This window comes from Oncorhynchus nerka, linkage group LG15 (genome assembly GCF_034236695.1).
Source record: "Oncorhynchus nerka isolate Pitt River linkage group LG15, Oner_Uvic_2.0, whole genome shotgun sequence".
Taxonomy (NCBI): Eukaryota; Metazoa; Chordata; class Actinopteri; order Salmoniformes; family Salmonidae; genus Oncorhynchus; species Oncorhynchus nerka.
In genome coordinates, this window is record NC_088410.1 from 60,562,108 (window position 1) to 60,581,056 (window position 18,949).

General features: G+C 43.1%; 1 pseudogene; it reads left to right on the forward strand.

Annotated features, from left to right (window-relative positions):
* Window positions 1–206: 206 nt before the first annotated feature.
* On the forward strand, window positions 207–13,492 carry LOC135560222 (LETM1 domain-containing protein LETM2, mitochondrial-like; annotated as a pseudogene).
* The last annotated feature ends 5,457 nt before the right edge of the window (window positions 13,493–18,949 follow it).

The window sequence follows — 18,949 nt, forward strand, 5'->3', positions numbered from 1 at the left end:
ATCCACGGCATGCATTCGCTACCTATCAGATGTCTCTAACTACACTGCCCTACAATCACACGCTCCCAGGCCCATTTTATACGGATGTACCTCAAACTACCGGTGGCGCCATGGCTGCGTTCCAGTTCGCATTCTTCATGAGTCCTGCGCAAGGTTCAAGGAAGTTAAGGCCTCTCTAGCTGAAACTTCCCCGTCCCCAGCAGAGAATAGAGTCCCAGTCCCCACTGCCACATCCTCGCAGGCTGCCCCTACTCAAACATTCCCCAGACTGAGTGGTAGCGCCTAAATCAATTGGGCAGAGAGTAGCGGACGAACTAAAGCACTACTATCATGGATGTCGGTTGCTTGGGATTGACACGAACATCGGATGGTGTGGAGGTTACTACACGGCCAACCACTCACGAGGAGAGAGCGCAGAAAGGTAAGGCAACTTAATCCAGAGGTACCTTCTATGCACACCTCTGTATTGATACTCATGGAAAGGTTAGAGAATTGAGTGGAGTGATTCTCTGGCTGTCAGCCTGTTGCCTGTTGATGTACTATTAGCCCTATCACTACAGTCGTGTAACTGTTGCCAATATGCAGTCGAAAGCTGCGGAGCAACTACCGGTATGTCACCTATGGGCGATTGCGCCGTTATGGCCCGAAATATATATTTTTTGTATTGCAGATTTGTTCTGGCAATTCTCACAAAGAAACATAATTGGGAGGAAGGGTGTTTAACATTCTTTTTACATTTGTATCGTGATGAAAGTGTCCCTTTCAGGCCCTTTTTAGACCTATACATGCCTCTTGTAAGACCCTATGATCCGTGAAACATACATGGTATAGACACCATCTGGGTGTCATGAAACTCCTTAATAGTGTGCTTTAAAATATGTAGTATGTCTATATTCTGAAAAAAAATATAATAATTCACATTAATTTATTCATATCTCATAAGTACCCTTTTTAATTTAGAAAAAAATAAATCAATTCTTTGGGACTATATACTCTTCATCCAGCACATCAAATTTTCAGAGTGGGTTTGATTTGATTTGGATCTCTTTTAGTCCCCATTTGGACGAATCTTCCAAAAGTCCTTAAACATTAAAATACAATTTATAATATGAACACATTTTCACATATAACACACTATTACAAACATACATAATATACTAACACAATGACCCAATAAATACTCAATCTAAATAATATTGATTCTTCATCTACTATAGTCCCACAACATTTCTATGTATTATATTTAAATTGTTTTAAAATCATGTTGTAACGGCCGTTGTTGGTGGAAGAAGGTGAGGACCAAAGCGCAGCATCGTATGTGTTCATGATGTTAATATTTCATGAATCAAACTGAACACTGAAATACAAAACCACAAAGTGAAAGAACGAAACAACAACGAAACAGTCCTGTCTGGTGAAGGTACGGTCTCCGGCCTGCAAAACCTGAACCTATAGGGGTGGGTGTCTGTCCGCGGTGGCGGCTCTGGCACGGGACATGGACCCCACTCCACCATAGTCTTTGCCCGCCTCTTTACCCGCCTCCGTGGCCTCTTCTCTCCGGCAGCTCCGGAGTGACGGGAGATTCCGGCAGCACCGGAGTAACCAGATGCGCTGAGCCGGCTTCGTGGCACCTGGCTCGATGCCCACTCTAGCCCGGCCGATATGAGGCGCTGCTATGTAACGCACCGGGCTATGCCTGCGCACCGGGGACACCGTGCGCCGATCGGCAAAACACGGTGCCTGCCTGGTCCACCTCTCTCCACGGTAAGCACAGGGAGTTGGCTCAGGTCTCCTACCTGACTTAGCCACAATCCCCGTGTGTCCCCCCCAAAAAATGTTTGGGGCTGCCTCTCGTCCCAGCCGCGTTGCCGTGCTAGCTCCTCATAATGCCGCCTCTCGGCTTTGGCTGCCTCCAGCTTTGCCTTGGAGCGGCGATATTCTACCGGCTGTACCCAGGGTCCCTTGCCATCCAAGATCTCCTCCCAAGTCTTGAACCCACTGCTCCTGGGTACCACGCTGCTTGGTCCGGTTGTGGTGGGTGATTCTGTAACGGTCGTTGTTGGTGGAAGAAGAGGATGACCAATGCGCAGCGTGGTAAGTGTTCATGATGTAAATATTTAATGAATCAAACGGAACACTGAAATACAAAACAACAAAGTGAAAGAACGAAACAACAACAAAACAGTCCTGTCTGGTGAAGACACACAACAGAAAATAATCACCCACAACTCAAGGGTGAAAACAGGCTGCCTAAGTATGGTTCTCAATCAGGTACAACGATTGACAGCTGCCTCTGATTGAGAACCATACCAGGCCAAACACAGAAATACCAAATCATAGAAAAATTATCATAGACAACCCACCCAACTCACGCCCTGACCATACTAAAACAAAGACATAACAAAAGAACTAAGGTCAGAACGTGACACATGTTTAATTGAAAGGTTTCTAGTTTGCTCAGTTAATTTATTCAATTTCTTTATTGCTCTAAATCGAAATGTTATTTTGCCTATTTCTCTTTTCTGTCTGGATAACGCATAGATGGTGGACAATCTATTCCTAGTATTTACGGAATGTCTGTCTCTTACCAACTGAATCGTTGTGAATAGAACTTGGCCGTTTTAAATTATGTATATTCTGAAATAAAATAAGCATGTTTTTTTCAATTATCCTGTCGATTGATTTTTCCTGGTAAATATTTAGCTATCCTTCTGATTATGCATGCTGTTTTCATATTTTCTTTTACATAGATTAGTTATTTGAGACGATAAGCAGTTGTCTAGCTGCACTCCCAATAGTTTGGTTTCTGCCACTTCTTCAATTTGTACTCCTCCCAAACTTAATTGTATCCCATGCTGTTTTGGCCTTTTTCTAGGTGAACAGACCAACATAACTTTGGTTTTCTTGATGTTTAAAACAAGTTTGTTTTGGCAAACCCACTCCCTGATATTCTCCAAATCTCCTTGTATAGATTTACATTACATTTACATTACATTTAAGTCATTTAGCAGACGCTCTTATCCAGAGCGACTTACAAATTGGTGCGTTCACCTTAAGACATCCAGTGGAACAGCCACTTTACAATAGTGCATCTAAATCTTTTAAGGGGGGGTGAGAAGGATTACTTTATCCTATCCTAGGTATTCCTGAAAGAGGTGGGGTTTCAGGTGTCTCCGGAAGGTGGTGATTGACTCCGCTGTCCTGGCGTCGTGAGGGAGTTTGTTCCACCATTGGGGGGCCAGAGCAGCGAACAGTTTTGACTGGGCTGCGCGGGAACTGTACTTCCTCAGTGGTAGGGAGGCGAGCAGGCCAGAGGTGGATGAACGCAGTGCCCTTGTTTGGGTGTAGGGCCTGATCAGAGCCTGGAGGTACTGAGGTGCCGTTCCCCTCACAGCTCCGTAGGCAAGCACCATGGTCTTGTAGCGGATGCGAGCTTCAACTGGAAGCCAGTGGAGAGAGCGGAGGAGCGGGGTGACGTGAGAGAACTTGGGAAGGTTGAACACCAGACGGGCAGCGGCGTTCTGGATGAGTTGTAGGGGTTTAATGGCACAGGCAGGGAGCCCAGCCAACAGCGAGTTGCAGTAATCCAGACGGGAGATGACAAGTGCCTGGATTAGGACCTGCGCTGCTTCCTGTGTGAGGCAGGGTCGTACTCTGCGGATGTTGTAGAGCATGAACCTACAAGAACGGGCCACCGCCTTGATGTTAGTTGAGAACGACAGGGTGTTGTCCAGGATCACGCCAAGGTTCTTAGCGCTCTGGGAGGAGGACACAATGGAGTTGTCAACCGTGATGGCGAGATCATGGAACGGGCAGTCCTTCCCCGGGAGGAAGAGCAGCTCCGTCTTGCCGAGGTTCAGCTTGAGGTGGTGATCCGTCATCCACACTGATATGTCTGCCAGACATGCAGAGATGCGATTCGCCACCTGGTCATCAGAAGGGGGAAAGGAGAAGATTATTTTTTGTCGTCTGCATAGCAATGATAGGAGAGACCATGTGAGGTTATGACAGAGCCAAGTGACTTGGTGTATAGCGAGAATAGGAGAGGGCCTAGAACAGAGCCCTGGGGGACGCCAGTGGTGAGAGCGCGTGGTGAGGAGACAGATTCTCGCCACGCCACCTGGTAGGAGCGACCTGTCAGGTAGGACGCAATCCAAGCGTGGGCCGCGCCGGAGATGCCCAACTCGGAGAGGGTGGAGAGGAGGATCTGATGGTTCACAGTATCGAAGGCAGCCGATAGGTCTAGAAGGATGAGAGCAGAGGAGAGAGAGTTAGCTTTAGCAGTGCGGAGGGCCTCCGTGATACAGAGAAGAGCAGTCTCAGTTGAATGACTAGTCTTGAAACCTGACTGATTTGGATCAAGAAGGTCATTCTGAGAGAGATAGCGGGAGAGCTGGCCAAGGACGGCACGTTCAAGAGTTTTGGAGAGAAAAGAAAGAAGGGATACTGGTCTGTAGTTGTTGACATCGGAGGGATCGAGTGTAGGTTTTTCAGAAGGGGTGCAACTCTCGCTCTCTTGAAGACAGAAGGGACGTAGCCAGCGGTCAGGGATGTTGATGAGCGAGGTGAGGTAAGGGAGAAGGTCTCCGGAAATGGTCTGGAGAAGAGAGGAGGGAATAGGGTCAAGCGGGCAGGTTGTTGGGCGGCCGGCCGTCACAAGACGCGAGATTTCATCTGGAGAGAGAGGGGAGAAAGAGGTCAGAGCACAGGGTAGGGCAGTGTGAGCAGAACCAGCGGTGTCGTTTGACTTAGCAAACGAGGATCGGATGTCGTCGACCTTCTTTTCAAAATGGTTGACGAAGTCATCTGTAGAGAGGGAGGAGGGGGGATTCAGGAGGGAGGAGAAGGTGGCAAAGAGCTTCCTAGGGTTAGAGGCAGATGCTTGGAATTTAGAGTGGTAGAAAGTGGCTTTAGCAGCAGAGACAGAAGAGGAAAATGTAGAGAGGAGGGAGTGAAAGGATGCCAGGTCCGCAGGGAGCCGAGTTTTCCTCCATTTCCGCTCGGCTGCCCGGAGCCCTGTTCTGTGAGCTCGCAATGAGTCGTCGAGCCACGGAGCAGGAGGGGAGGACCGAGCCGGCCTGGAGGATAGGGGACATAGAGAATCAAGGGATGCAGAAAGGGAGGAGAGGAGGGTTGAGGAGGCAGAATCAGGAGATAGGTTGGAGAAGGTTTGAGCAGAGGGAAGAGATGATAGGATGGAAGAGGAGAGAGTAGCTTATATTATATAGCTTGCTGTACCTGTTTAACTGCTGCATAAATTGTAGTATCATCTGCAAATATAGAAGCTTTAGTTTCAGCTAAGGCATAGGGAAGATCGTTGGTATATATTAAATAAAGAAGTGGCCCAAGGCAGCTGCCCTGCGGTATTCCACAGTTTATCACATGAGGGGAAGAGAATGAACCATTGATATAGGTGGTCTATTTCCTGTCAGTTAGATATGACTGTACCCAATTCAATGCTACCTCCTTAAAACCATAATGCATTAATTTTGTCAAAATTATTTCATGATCCACTAAATCAAATGCTGCACTGAAATCTAAAAATAGTACACCCACAAAACTGCCATTATCCATAGCATTGAGCCACTGGTCAGTCATGTCAACCAATGCAGTGGTAGTGAAATGGTTTTTATGATAAGCATGCTGATTGGCTGTAATCAGATAATTATTTTCCATGTACTCCCACATTTGTCTACTCACAATACCCTCCAATATCTTACTGAGTGTAGGGAGTAGACTAATTGGTTGACTATAGGCAGGAGTAATGGGTTCTTTGCAGTCTTTCGGAATTGGACACAGTTTCGCATGCTTCCATACATTTGCAAACATCCCCTTTTCAAGTGACCAATTAAATATGTATTTCAGTGGAACTGCAATCTGGGGAGCAGCACAGTGAAGCAAAAAATTGTCCATAAGACCATAACCTGTAGATGTACCATCAGGTAAAGAGTTCAATAGGTTTAACACCTCCTCCACTGACACCGTTTGTAGACTAAAAGAGCAGATCTTGATGATCCAATGGATCATCAATCCATTGGACAATAGCTTGTTTGGAAGAAAATTTGGATGAAAATCTTCTTTGTAAAAAAATCTGCAAAATGATTGGCAATATCAACTGGTTTTGTTATTATTCTCCCGTCAACCTCCACACTAGATGGGCATGATGAGATAGCTGTACCAAGTAAGCCCTTAACTGTGTTCCATACCTTTTTAGAATCGTTTTTACAATCAATAAACGCATCGTTGTAAAATAACTTTTTTTTCTTTCGATTCAATTTAACTGCATAATTAGGTCATGTTCTATAATTCTGTTCATCAATTTCTAATTTTGATTTGGCTGCTAAGACTTTTGCCATATTTCTTTGAGAAAAAGCCTCACACAGTTCATCATCAATCCATGGAGATGGACGGGCACCAACTGTTCTCTTTCTTATAGGGGCGTGATGGTCCATTACCTCAGTGAGCAAATCAATAAAACATTCTGTATCGTGATTTAAATCATCCTCTAGATAAATCAGCTCCCAGGGTACAGCAGCCAAATCATTTTGAAATAGCTCATGATTAAATGTTTAACATTTTATTTTGACCACAATCCTAGGGGGTTTCTTTGGAACCTTGGTGTTCATGGTTATGGACACAATATTATGGTATGTCCAGCCCACTAGCATTGATCTGGCTTTTGAGCATTGCAATGGTATATTGCAGAAAATCAGACCAATGCATGTGTCTGAACGATGACCCAACTTTTAATTGAAGATCTAGTAGTATCATTAACCATTTGTTTCAAACCACAGTTCTTGGCATATCTCATCAATTTTGTTCTATTCGAATGATTGTGATCCTTCCAATTTATATTAAAATGACCCAAGATAAATACATCTCTGTTGGTATCTGTGGCCTGGTCAAACCCAGTACATAAGTCATCCAGATAGGACACCTTAGAGCTATGTGGTCTATACACACATCCTACCAATATGGGTGCCTGGTGAGGAAGATGTACTTGAGCCCATAGTGCCTCTATTTGACATACATTAAGATCATCCCTCCTCTTAAAAGGTATATGATTCTGAATATACAGTGCTACACCCCCACCATTCCTATTCCTGTCCCTTCTCAGTAGACTATATCCTTGAATGTTCATTTGCCCATCATTTACAGATGCATCTAAATGCGTTTCGGTCAAAGCCAAAATATGAATATTATTTATGTTGACCAAGTTAAAAACCTCATGTATTTTGTTAGGAAGGCTACATACATTAGCCTGAGCTATATGCAACCCTTTCCTTATCAAGTGAAGATCAATAGAGCATGTATTCGTTATAGTTGAAGTTGTCATGGTACACTACAACACACAAACTCAGATTTGAATGAAATTAAATTAAAATAGCCAGGGAGTTACTCCAGAGTCCCGATACAATTGCCCGTTGATATAAAGTTTATCCATCACCATGGAGACTCGTTGATTCAGGCAACGCTTTTCCTTCATGATGGGATATACTCTTTTTCTGCTGCTTGAAGAAATGATGAATGATATACATAGAAATTGATGTACTTGTAGAGTATGTGATGTACTTGTAGTGTATATTGTTTTTAAATTATCTGTCTAAAAAATGAACTAAATCTAAAAGGGTACGTTTGAGATACCAATATAGTTTAGGGCCGTGCTGGCATGGAATCGCCCCTACAGTGAGGCAAAAAAAGTATTTAGTCAGCCACCAATTGTGCAAGTTCTCCCACTTAAAAAGATGAGAGAGGCCTGTAATTTTCATCATAGGTACACTTCAACTATGACAGACAAAATGGGAAACAAAAATCCAGAAAATCACATTGTAGGATTTTTAATTAATTTATTTGCAAATTATGGTGGAAAATAAGTGTTTGGTCAATAACAAAAGTTTCTCAATACTTTGTTATATATCCTTTGTTGGCAATGACAGAGGTCAAACGTTTTCTGTAAGTCTTCACAAGGTTTTCACACACTGTTGCTGGTATTTTGGCCCATTCCTCCATGCAGATCTCCTCTAGAGCAGTGATGTTTTGGGGCTGTTGCTGGGCAACACGGACTTTCAACTCCCTCCAAAGATTTTCTATGGGGTTGAGATCTGGAGATGGCTAGGCCACTCCAGGACCTTGAAATGCTTCTTACGAAGCCACTCCTTCGTTGCCCGGGCGGTGTGTTTGGGATCATTGTCATGCTGAAAGACCCAGCCACGTTTTATCTTCAATGCCCTTGCTGATGGAAGGAGGTTTTCACTCAAAATCTCACGATACAAGGCCCCATTCATTCTTTCCTTTACACGGATCAGTCGTCCTGGTCCCTTTGCAGAAAAACAGCCCCAAAGCATGATGTTTCCACCCCCATGCTTCACAGTAGGTGAGTTGAGTTTTTACCAAAAAGTTATATTTTGGTTTCATCTGACCATATGACATTCTCCCAATCTTTTTCTGGATCATCCAAATGCTCTCTAGCAAACTTCAGACGGGCCTGGACATGTACTGGCTTAAGCAGGGGGACACGTCTGGCACTGCAGGATTTGAGTCCCTGGTGGCGTAGTGTGTTACTGATGGTAGGCTTTGTTACTTTGGTCCCAGCTCTCTGCAGGTCATTCACTAGGTCCCCGCGTGTGGTTCTGGGATTTTTGCTCACCGTTCTTGTGATCATTTTGACCCCACAGGGTGAGATCTTGCGTGGAGCCCCAGATCGAGGGAGATTATCAGTGGTCTTGTATGTCTTCCATTTCCTAATAATTGCTCCCACAGTTGATTTCTTCAAACCAAGCTGCTTACCTATTGCAGATTCAGTCTTCCCAGCCTGGTGCAGGTCTACAATTTTGTTTCTGGTGTCCTTTGACAGCTCTTGGCCATAGTAGAGTTTGGAGTGTGACTGTTTGAGGTTGTGGACAGGTGTCTTTTATACTGATAACAAGTTCAAACAGGTGCCATTAATAGAGGTGTAACGAGTGGAGGACAGAGGAGCCTCTTAAAGAATGAGGTCTGTGAGAGGTCTGTGAGATCCGGAAATCTTGACCAAATACTTATTTTCCACCATAATTTGCAAATAAATTCATTTAAAATCCTACAATGTGATTTTCTGGATTTTTTTCTCATTTTGTCTGTCATAGTTGAAGTGTACCTAAGATGAAAATTAGAGGCCTCTCTTATCTTTTTAAGTGGGATAACTTGCACAATTGGTGGCTGGCTAAATACTTTTTTGCCCCACTGTATGTGACCTCCATTTATCAACCTTGTAAATTGAGTGACTGTTAAGATTAGTGACAAACACCTGGCTATTTGTCAGTACATGGCTTTGTTTTTACAGTGCAAATCAGAGCCATTTATGTAACTGTATTTTTTTTTTTGTGAATCTTATGAAACTGTATAACTAGGCCATGTGTCACTGCCGGATCACACAAGGGTGTTAGGCGTCGTTGTTCTTTTTCTGCCGGCCAGCCGGAACATGTTGGCAGAGTACGGTTCTGTAATATCTCTCTAGATGATTTCCACAGAAGGCGTGGCAGCCATGAGTGTGTCAGAGCTGCAGGTGGCGTGTCGTAGCCGGGGAATGAAGTCACTGGGGCTGACGACCGAGCAACTCATACAGCAACTGCAATAGGTACGTCGTCCTCCTCTAACTCTCCAACCTAAACTGCCCCTCACCCACACATAACTGCCTGTATGTGAAAGGAATGCTGCTGGGTTAACCTGTCTCAAGTTTCATTCCAAGTTAAAGACTCCCTCCAGCTATTTAAAAATAAAAATCCTGTTGAAAAACAATTTCCCAAGTATAAATACAGTAATGTACATTAAGGGTATACAAATAGGTTTTCAACTATATATATGTGTGTGTGTGTGTGTGTGTGTGTGTGTGTGTGTGTGTGTGTGTGTGTGTGTGTGTGTGTGTGTGTGTGTGTATATATATATGTAGAACAAGTATTTGATACACTGCCGATTTTGCAGGTTATCAAATACTTTTTCTCCCCACTGTATATCTATACATATATATATATATATATATATACATATATATATATATACTATATATATATATATACACACACACTGAACATGTGTTTGTGTGTGTGTAATTGTATTTATTTATTTTACACAACTGCAAACTTCAAGGAGTTGGCCATTCAAGGAGTTTGCAGGGGTTGGTCTGATGGGTTATTCATTGCCATCTTCAATGACATAGATGACAACAACCACATAAAACAGACAATGACAACCAGGGACAACCATGCTCTAGCAAGTAGTAACTTCTGTCTGTCTCTCTTCTGTCAGTGGTTGGCTCTTCACCTGAAGGAGAATGTTCCTCCATCTCTCCTGCTGCTGTCCCATGCCATGTACCAGACCGACCTCACACCCAAGTCCTCTGTCATCCTCCCCATCGTCAAACTGGAGGTAAGGGTCTGAAGTTGGCAACTATAGCAAGGGTTATGATCAATACAACCGCTTACGTCAGGGCCAAAAAAGAAAGGGTGATGGCATCATCCATAAAAGACCGCAGCAACAACATATTATGAATTCATATTGGTCTTATGTGTTAAAAAAGCTGACATGAGTCGTATTTTGCAGGTGCCTCAATATAAACATAGTTTTCACTTACAGAAAGCATCTTCTGTGAATGTTTTCTTGACCACTCCTTTTCTCTGACAAACTGGGATTGACAGTAGTGTACTAAATGGAGGAAATAGTACTGGAAGGTTGTATAATGGTTATTTTAGGCACACTGTGCCCTGAAACATGTGACTCCTTAAAGAGAATGTTTCACCTGAGGAGAAAGGGCAAGTCATGTTGCTGACAAGGCAAAACTAGAGATGTATTTTTTTCTGTAAATGCTCTCAACAACCTTCCTAGATGAGAATGCCTCAGAGTAGACCGTTGCTAAGTAATCTGCCACAATAAGACCAATGGCAAAGTGTTGAGCTATAGTTATGTAATGGCTACATTACCAGGCGCAACTGTATTGTGGCATCATCCACTCCTTCTGCTAACTCTAAAATGACCCAATGCCCTAATCAACCAGTAGACCGAGCAACTGAAGGCTAAATTCAACATTGAATTGACCCCCTCTTTTCTTGTTCTTCCCTGCAGCAAGTCGCCGCCCCCTCTCCCGCAGAGATCGAGGCCCCTGTCAAAGACAAGTCCGTGTCTGCGTCACTAGAAGTCCTGGTGGACTCTGCCCCCATTATCATGGACAGGAAGGTACATGCTGGACGCACTTCTAAATTGCACGGTCAACGGGGTCCACTTCCATTCAGTCCATTTCTGTCTTTATTGATGGGGATTGATTGTTTCTGTTGATGTGGATGCTTCTTCTCTAAGAAAAACACCAGGAGAACTTCCTAGCAGTGTTTGTTGCGCGGCAGTAACGTTTTCTGATTCCCAAATTAGGAAATGAAATCCCAAATCAAAAAGTGCAAGCATACAGACACACTGACACCACCCCCACATTTCCTTATTCTTAGAATCCCTTCTTTCTCCAGGTGGAGAGAGTTTTGGATAAAGCCAGGATTGTGGAATCGAAGATGGCGTCACCAGAAGCTCAGTTAATACATGTAAGTTTGAGTGGGGGATGTTTCATTCCATGGTTTTGTGTACAAAGTTTTTGGAAAGAAAGTGATACAGGAGCAGAAGGTAGGCAAGTCCAAGGGACATTCAGTGGGCTTTGTAATGGCCCTTTGGTTAGAGTCCACCCTTATCTGTTGTATTTCACAAAGCTGCATCAATATGTTAGCTACTCTTTTTGGAAGTAATGATTTGTTATATACCATTACATTTCAAGTTTAGATTTTCTGCTGTTCTCACTGATAATTTTCATTAACATCTATTAATATCTAGTCAACCTAATGGTTCTTGAATAGAACATACTTGCCTTAGCTCTTTGCGATTTTGCTCATATTATCTATCCTCCATTTTCAGGCAAAAAGTGCTGAGTTGGCTGCCAATGCCTACTCTACTGGGTCCCACACTCACTAGCTGCATAGACTGCCGAAGGAAGCTGCAATCCCAACCCCCATTTCCCCTTTCACTTCTGGTTTAGGGAAGAAATCGTGGCACACTTTTTAGTCAAGTAAACCAAGGAAAGGATGAGAGAGCTACACAGTTGGAGGCGGACATGGCTTGCTACTTGTCATCCAAAAGGACGAGTCTAATCCCAAGAAACGACAATGGAGAAGAAGTGAGAGGGTCACTTTAAATGTATTGCTTCCTTCATCGTCTGAACTGTTAATTTGCTGCACTCCATCTGGCGGGATATTGCTCATGTGTTTACAGTTGTAAGATCTGTATCATATCAGTATTTTTTTAACTCTGGATCAGAACATAATGTTCTGTGATTTGAACTACGGTTAACATTGCACTGTAACGGCAGCGCATCCTTTGTATAATATCATGTTTAATAGAATCACCAGTCTCATCATTTATGCTAGCTAAATGGTATCCTGTACATTTTTTTATTTGTTGAATGTATGATATGGAAATACGTGCTTCTGCTTTGTGCAGTCCACTGGGCTATACTCTAAGCTTAGTCTAAGGGGCGTCAGTCTTACTACAGTTTTATGAAGACAAAATTATGGGATGTTCCTGTTATTGGTTGGCGAACACATTGTTAATGGTAAGCTTGATGTTATTAGAATTTTCCCTCATACAGGGGAATATAATGTTCACTCCTCTGGGACATTTTCGTTAGCCTGCTAGCTGCTACTACGTTGCCAGGTTACTATGTACGCCAGGTCTGCGTATTGGCTAAACCTGCAGTCTGAATCAAAATGGGTTTTATATTTTGGGTTTGCTTTATTTAAAGGGGTAACATGATATGCTGTGTACCATGTAGATAAATACCTTAAAAAATATAGTTTTTAAAATCATAATATAAAAAACATTTATTTCAAAAATGTTATATATAGAAAAATACGTGTAAATATCAATAAGTCACTATAAAACAACCCATTTATTTTATTAACCTTTCTGCAATTCAATTCCAAGTTTGTAAATGGCCTAAAACATGTGGGACTCAAAAGTTTAGTTGATAAATTGGCAATGCTTTTAATTCGGGGAGAAACACTTGTCCAATTGCCCTTTAGGTTTAGATGTGTATAATTTATTTGAAGTTAGTCAGAAGTAAAATGTAATTTTTTTCTCACCTATTATTACAACTATGGAAAGCCACCAACTCAATGTCTGCTTCCCCAAGGGCTCAAAAACAGACCTTTTGTCAAACAGTTTTTATATATTCTTTCTTTTTGGTGTTTAGTTTTTAAATGTAATTTTCAGCCTATGAGGCAAAAGGTGCTTGTTCCATTTAACTCAATACCTCGGGATCTCAAGTATAGACTTCCAGAGAGTTTTAACTTGTGATTTTCTACCTCAAGTGAATTACAGTCAGAAATGGTACAATCTTCAGTTTTCTGATCGATAAGAAGCTTACATGCCTCCAGTAAAATGGAAGATGTTTAGTTGCAATATTAAAAGTACCATTTCAGTCAACAAACCTATGTCCTACTTTATTGTCTTAAAGGAAGCATCTTGATGCTGTTACTCAACTGATCCAAATAGCAATCTCAGACATTAACATAATGACATCTTCTCAAAAATAGATTTGCACTGATTGGCTTTGTAAATTGTGGATCTTTGTCTGGAGAACACATTTCTTAGATGGTGGTCTTAGAAAAATGATCCCTCTTTTTGGTCATTGACATATAGTGTAGTAATACATATCCACAGCCATATATTTATGTATAAATATATCTACAGTTCAAGTGGGAAGTTTACATACACCTTAGCCAAATACACTGCTCAAAAAAATAAAGGGAACACTAAAATAACACATCCTAGATCTGAATGAATGAAATATACTTATTAAATACTTTTTTCTTTACATAGTTGAATGTGCTGACAACAAAATCACACAAAAATTATCAATGGAAATCAAATTTATCAACCCATGGAGGTCTGGATTTGGAGTCACACTCAAAATTAAAGTGGAAAACCACACTACAGGCTGATCCAACTTTGATGTAATGTCCTTAAAACAAGTCAAAATGAGGCTCAGTAGTGTGTGTGGCCTCCATGTGCCTGTATGACCTCCCTACAACGTCTGGGCATGGTCCTGATGAGGTGGCGGATGGTCTCCTGAGGGATCTACTCCCAGACCTGGACTAAAGCATCCATCAACTCCTGGACAGTCTGTGGTGGATGGAGCGAGACATGATGTCCCAGATGTGCTCAATTGGATTCAGGTCTGGGGAACGGGCGGGCCAGTCCATAGCATCAATGCCTTCCTCTTGCAGGAACTGCTGACACACACTATCGTCTCACAAGGGGTCTGAGGATCTCATCTCAGTACCTAATGGCAGTCAGGCTACCTCTGGCGAGCACATGGAGGGCTGTGCGGCCCCCCAAAGAAATGCCACCCCACCTCATGACTGACCCACCGCCAAACCGGTCATTCTGGAGGATGTTGCAGGCAGCAGAACATTCTCCACGGCGTCTCCAGACTCTGTCACGTCTGTCACGTGCTCAGTGTGAACCTGCTTTCATCTGTGAAGAGCACAGGGCGCCAGTGGCGAATTTGCCAATCTTGGTGTTCTCTGGCAAATGCCAAACATCCTGCACGGTGTTGGGCTGTAAGCACAACCCCCACCTGTGGACGTCGGGCCCTCATACCACCCTCATGGAGTCTGTTTCTGACTGTTTGAGCAGACACATGCACATTTGTGGCCTGCTGGAGGTCATTTCGCAGGGCTCTGGCAGTGCTCCTCCTGCTCCTCCTTGCACAAAGGCGGAGGTAGCGGTCCTGCTGCTGGGTTGTTGCCCTCCTACGGCCTCCTCCACGTCTCCTGATGAATTTGGCCTGTCTCCTGGTAGCGCCTCCATGTTCTGAACACTACGCTGACAGACACAGCAAACCTTCTTGCCACAGCTCGCATTGATGTCCCATCCTGGATGAGCTGCACTACCTGAGCCACGTGTGTGCATTGTAGACTCCGTCTTATGCTACCACTAGAGTGAAAGCACCGCCAGCATTCAAAAGTGACCAAAACATCAGCCAGGAAGCATAGGAACTGAGAAGTGGTCTGTGGTCCCCATCTGCAGAACCACTCCTTTATTGGGGGTGTCTTGCTAATTGCCTATAATTTCCACCTGTTGTTTATTCCATTTGCACAACAGCATGTGAAATTTATTGTCAATCAGTGTTGCTTCCTAAGTGGACAGTTTGATTTCACAGAAGTGTGATTGACTTGGAGTTACTTTGTGTTGTTTAAGTGTTCCCTTTATTTTTTTGAGCGGTGTACATTTAAACTCAGTTTTTCACAATTCCTGACATTTAATCAAAGTAAAAATTCCCTGTCTTAGGTCAGTTAAGATCACCACTTTATTTTAAGTATGTGAAATGTCCGAATAATAGTAGAGAGAATGATTTATTTCAGCTTTTATTTCTTTCGTCACATTCCCAGTGGGTCAGAAGTTTACATACACTCAATTAGTATTTGGTAGCATTGACTTTAAATTGTTTAACTTGGGCCAAATGTTGCGGGTAGCCTTACACAAGCTTCCCACAATAAGTTGGGTGAAGTTTTTCCCATTCCTCCTGACAGAGCTGGTGTAACTGAGTCAAGTTTGTAGGCCTCCTTGCTCGCACACACTTTTTCAGTTCTACACACAAATGTTCTATAGGATTGAGGTCAGGGCTTTGTGATGGCCACTCCAATACCTTGACTTTTTTGTCCTTTAGCCATTTTGCCAAAACTTTAGAAATATGCTTGGGGTCATTGTCCATTTGGAAGACCCATTTGCGACCAAGCTTTAACTTCCTGACTGATGTCTTGAGATGTTGCTTCAATATATCCACATAATTTTTCCTGCCTCATGATGCCATCTATTTTGTGAAGTGCACCAGCCCCTCCTGCAGCAAAGCACCCCCACAACATGATGCTGCCACCCCCGTGCTTCACAGTTGGGATGGTGTTCTTCTGCTTGCAAACCTCCCCCTTTTTCCTCCAACCATAATGATAGTCAGTTTTTTTTTATTTTTATCAGACCATCAGACATTTCTCCAAAAAGTCTGATCTTTGTCCCCATGTGCAGTTGCAAACCATAGTCTGGCATTTTTATGGCAGTTTTGGAGCATTGGCTTCTTCCTTGCTGAGCGGCCTTTCAGGTTATGTCTATATAGGACTCGTTTTACTGTGGATATAGATACTTTTGTACCGGTTTACTCCAGCATCTTCATAAGATCCTTTGCTGTTGTTCTGGGAATGATTTGCACTTTTCGCACCAAAGTATGTTCATCTCTAGGAGACAGAACGCGTCTCCTTCCTAAGCGGTATGACGTGGTACCTTCAGGCATTTGGAAATTGCTCCTAAGGATGAACCAGACTTGACAGGTCTACAATTTATTTTCTGAGGTCTTGGCTGTTTTCTTTTGATTTTCCCATGATGTCAAGCAAAGCAAAGAGGCACTGAGTTTGAAGGTAGGCCTTGATACATCCACAGGTACACCTCCTATTGACTCAAATGATGTCAATTAGCCTATCAGAAGCTTCTAAAGCCATGACATAATTTTCTGGAATTGTCCAAGCTGTTTAAAGACAGAGTCAATTTAGTGTATGTAAACTTCTGACCCACTGGAATTGTGATTCAGTGTATTATAATTGAAATAATCTGTCTGTAAACAATTGTTGGAACATTGACTTGTGTCATGCACAAAGTAGATGTCCTAACTGACTTGCCAAAACTATAGTTTGTTAACAAGAAATTTGTGGAGTGGTTGAAAAACAAGTTTTATTGTCTCGATCCTAAGTGTATGACTTCAACTGTATGTCCAGCAGGAGGTTAACCTAGACATCTTCTGCATAGAGTCAACTGAGAGTTTAATAGGCCTTGATATACAGTGCCTTCAAAAAGTATTCACACCCCTTTACTTTTCCACATTTTCCAAAAAGTATTTTATTTTTTTATGTAATGTTTCTTACGTTGTTAGCATGGAAAATGTTTTGTGTTATTTCATACAGCCGGGAAGAACTATTGGATATCAGAGCGACAGTAAATCACCAGCACTACCAGCATTACCACCAGGAATATGACTTACCCGAAGTGGACCCTTTGTTCACACGCCCCAGGTCAATTGAACTGATTCCAGAGGCCGACCCAAAACAATGCCAGTGGAGAAGAGGTACTCAGAGTGGTCTTCTAGTCTGACTGAGGAGGCATGCACACCAACCAAACCACTGCATCCGAGTACATTACTCACTAATGTTCAGTCTCTGGATAATAGAGTTGACGAGTTCAGGGTGAACGTTTCTTTCTAGAGAGTCATCAGGGATTGTAACATACTCTGTTTCACGGAAACATGGCTCTCTCGGGATATACGGTCCAACCAGTTGGGTTCTCAGTTCAAGAAGAAGGGCTGGGGTGTATGTTTCATGATTAACGACTCATGGTGTTATTGTGATAACATACAGGAACTCAAGTCCTTTTGTTCACCCAACCTAGAATACCTCACAATCAAATGCTGACCGGATTATCTCCCAACATAATTTTCTTTGTTTATAATCACAGCCATGTATATCCTCCCTCAAGCCGATACCACGACGGCCCTCAAAGAACTTCACTGGACTTTATGAAAACTGGAAACCATATATCATGAGGCAACATTTATTGTAGCTGAGGATTTTAACAAAGCAAATTTGATAAAAAGGCTGCCGAAGTTCTATCAACATATCGACTGTAGTACTCACGCTGCTAAAACATTCGATCAGTGTTACTCCAACTTCCGGGATGCCTGCAAGGCCCTCTCCCGCCCTCCTTTCGGCAAATCTGACCACGACTCAATTTTGCTCCTCCCTTCCTATAGGCAGAGACTCAAACAGGAAGTACCCATGCTAAGGACTATTCAACGTTGGTCTGACCAATCAGAATCCACGCTTCAAGATTGTTTTTATCAGGCAGACTGGGATATGTTCCAGGTAGCTTCCCAGAATAATATCGACGAATATACCGATACGGTGACTGAGTTTATCAGGAAGTGTATAGGAGATGTTGCACCCTCTGTGACTATTAAAACCTACCCTAATCAGAAACTGTGGATAGATGGCAGCATTCGCGCAAAACTGAAAACCCGAACCACTGCATTTAACCATGGCAAGGTGACTGGGAATATGGATGAATGCGAACAGTGTAGTTATTCCCTCCGCAAGGCAATCAAACAGGCAAAATGTCAGTATAGAGACAAAGTGGAGTCGCAATTCAACGGCTCAAACACAAGGCGTATGTGGCAGGGTCTACAGACAATCACGGACTACAAAAGGAAAACCAGACACGTCGCGGACACCCATGAATTGCTTCCGGACAAGCTAAACATCTTCGCCCACTTTGAGGATACCACAATACCACTGACACTGCCTGCTACCAAGGACTGTGGGCTCTCCTTCTCTGTGGCCAACGTGAGTACATCATTTAAACGTGTTAACCCTCGCAAGGCTTTCGGCCCAGACGGCATCCCTGGCGCGTCCTGAGCATGCACAGACCAGCTGGCTTGTGTGTTTGCGGATATATTAAATCTCTCGCTATCTGTCTTCAGTCCCCAAATGCTTCAAGATGGCCACCATCATTCCTGTACCCAAGAAAGCAAAGGTAACTGAACTAAATGACTTCTGTCTTCAATAAGTGCTTTGAGAGACTAGTCAAGGATCATATCACCTCTAGCCTAGTGGTTAGAGCATTGGACTAGTAACCGAAAGTAACCGAAAGGTTGCAAGTTCAAATCTCCGAGTTGACAAGGTACAAAATCTGTCGTTCTGCCCCTGAACAGGCAGTTAACCCACTGTTCCTAGGCCGTCATTGAAAATAAGAATTTGTTCTTAACTGACTTGCCTAGTAAAATAAAGGTAAATAAAATAAATACCTTACCTGTCAACCTAGACCCACTTGAATTTGCATACCGCCC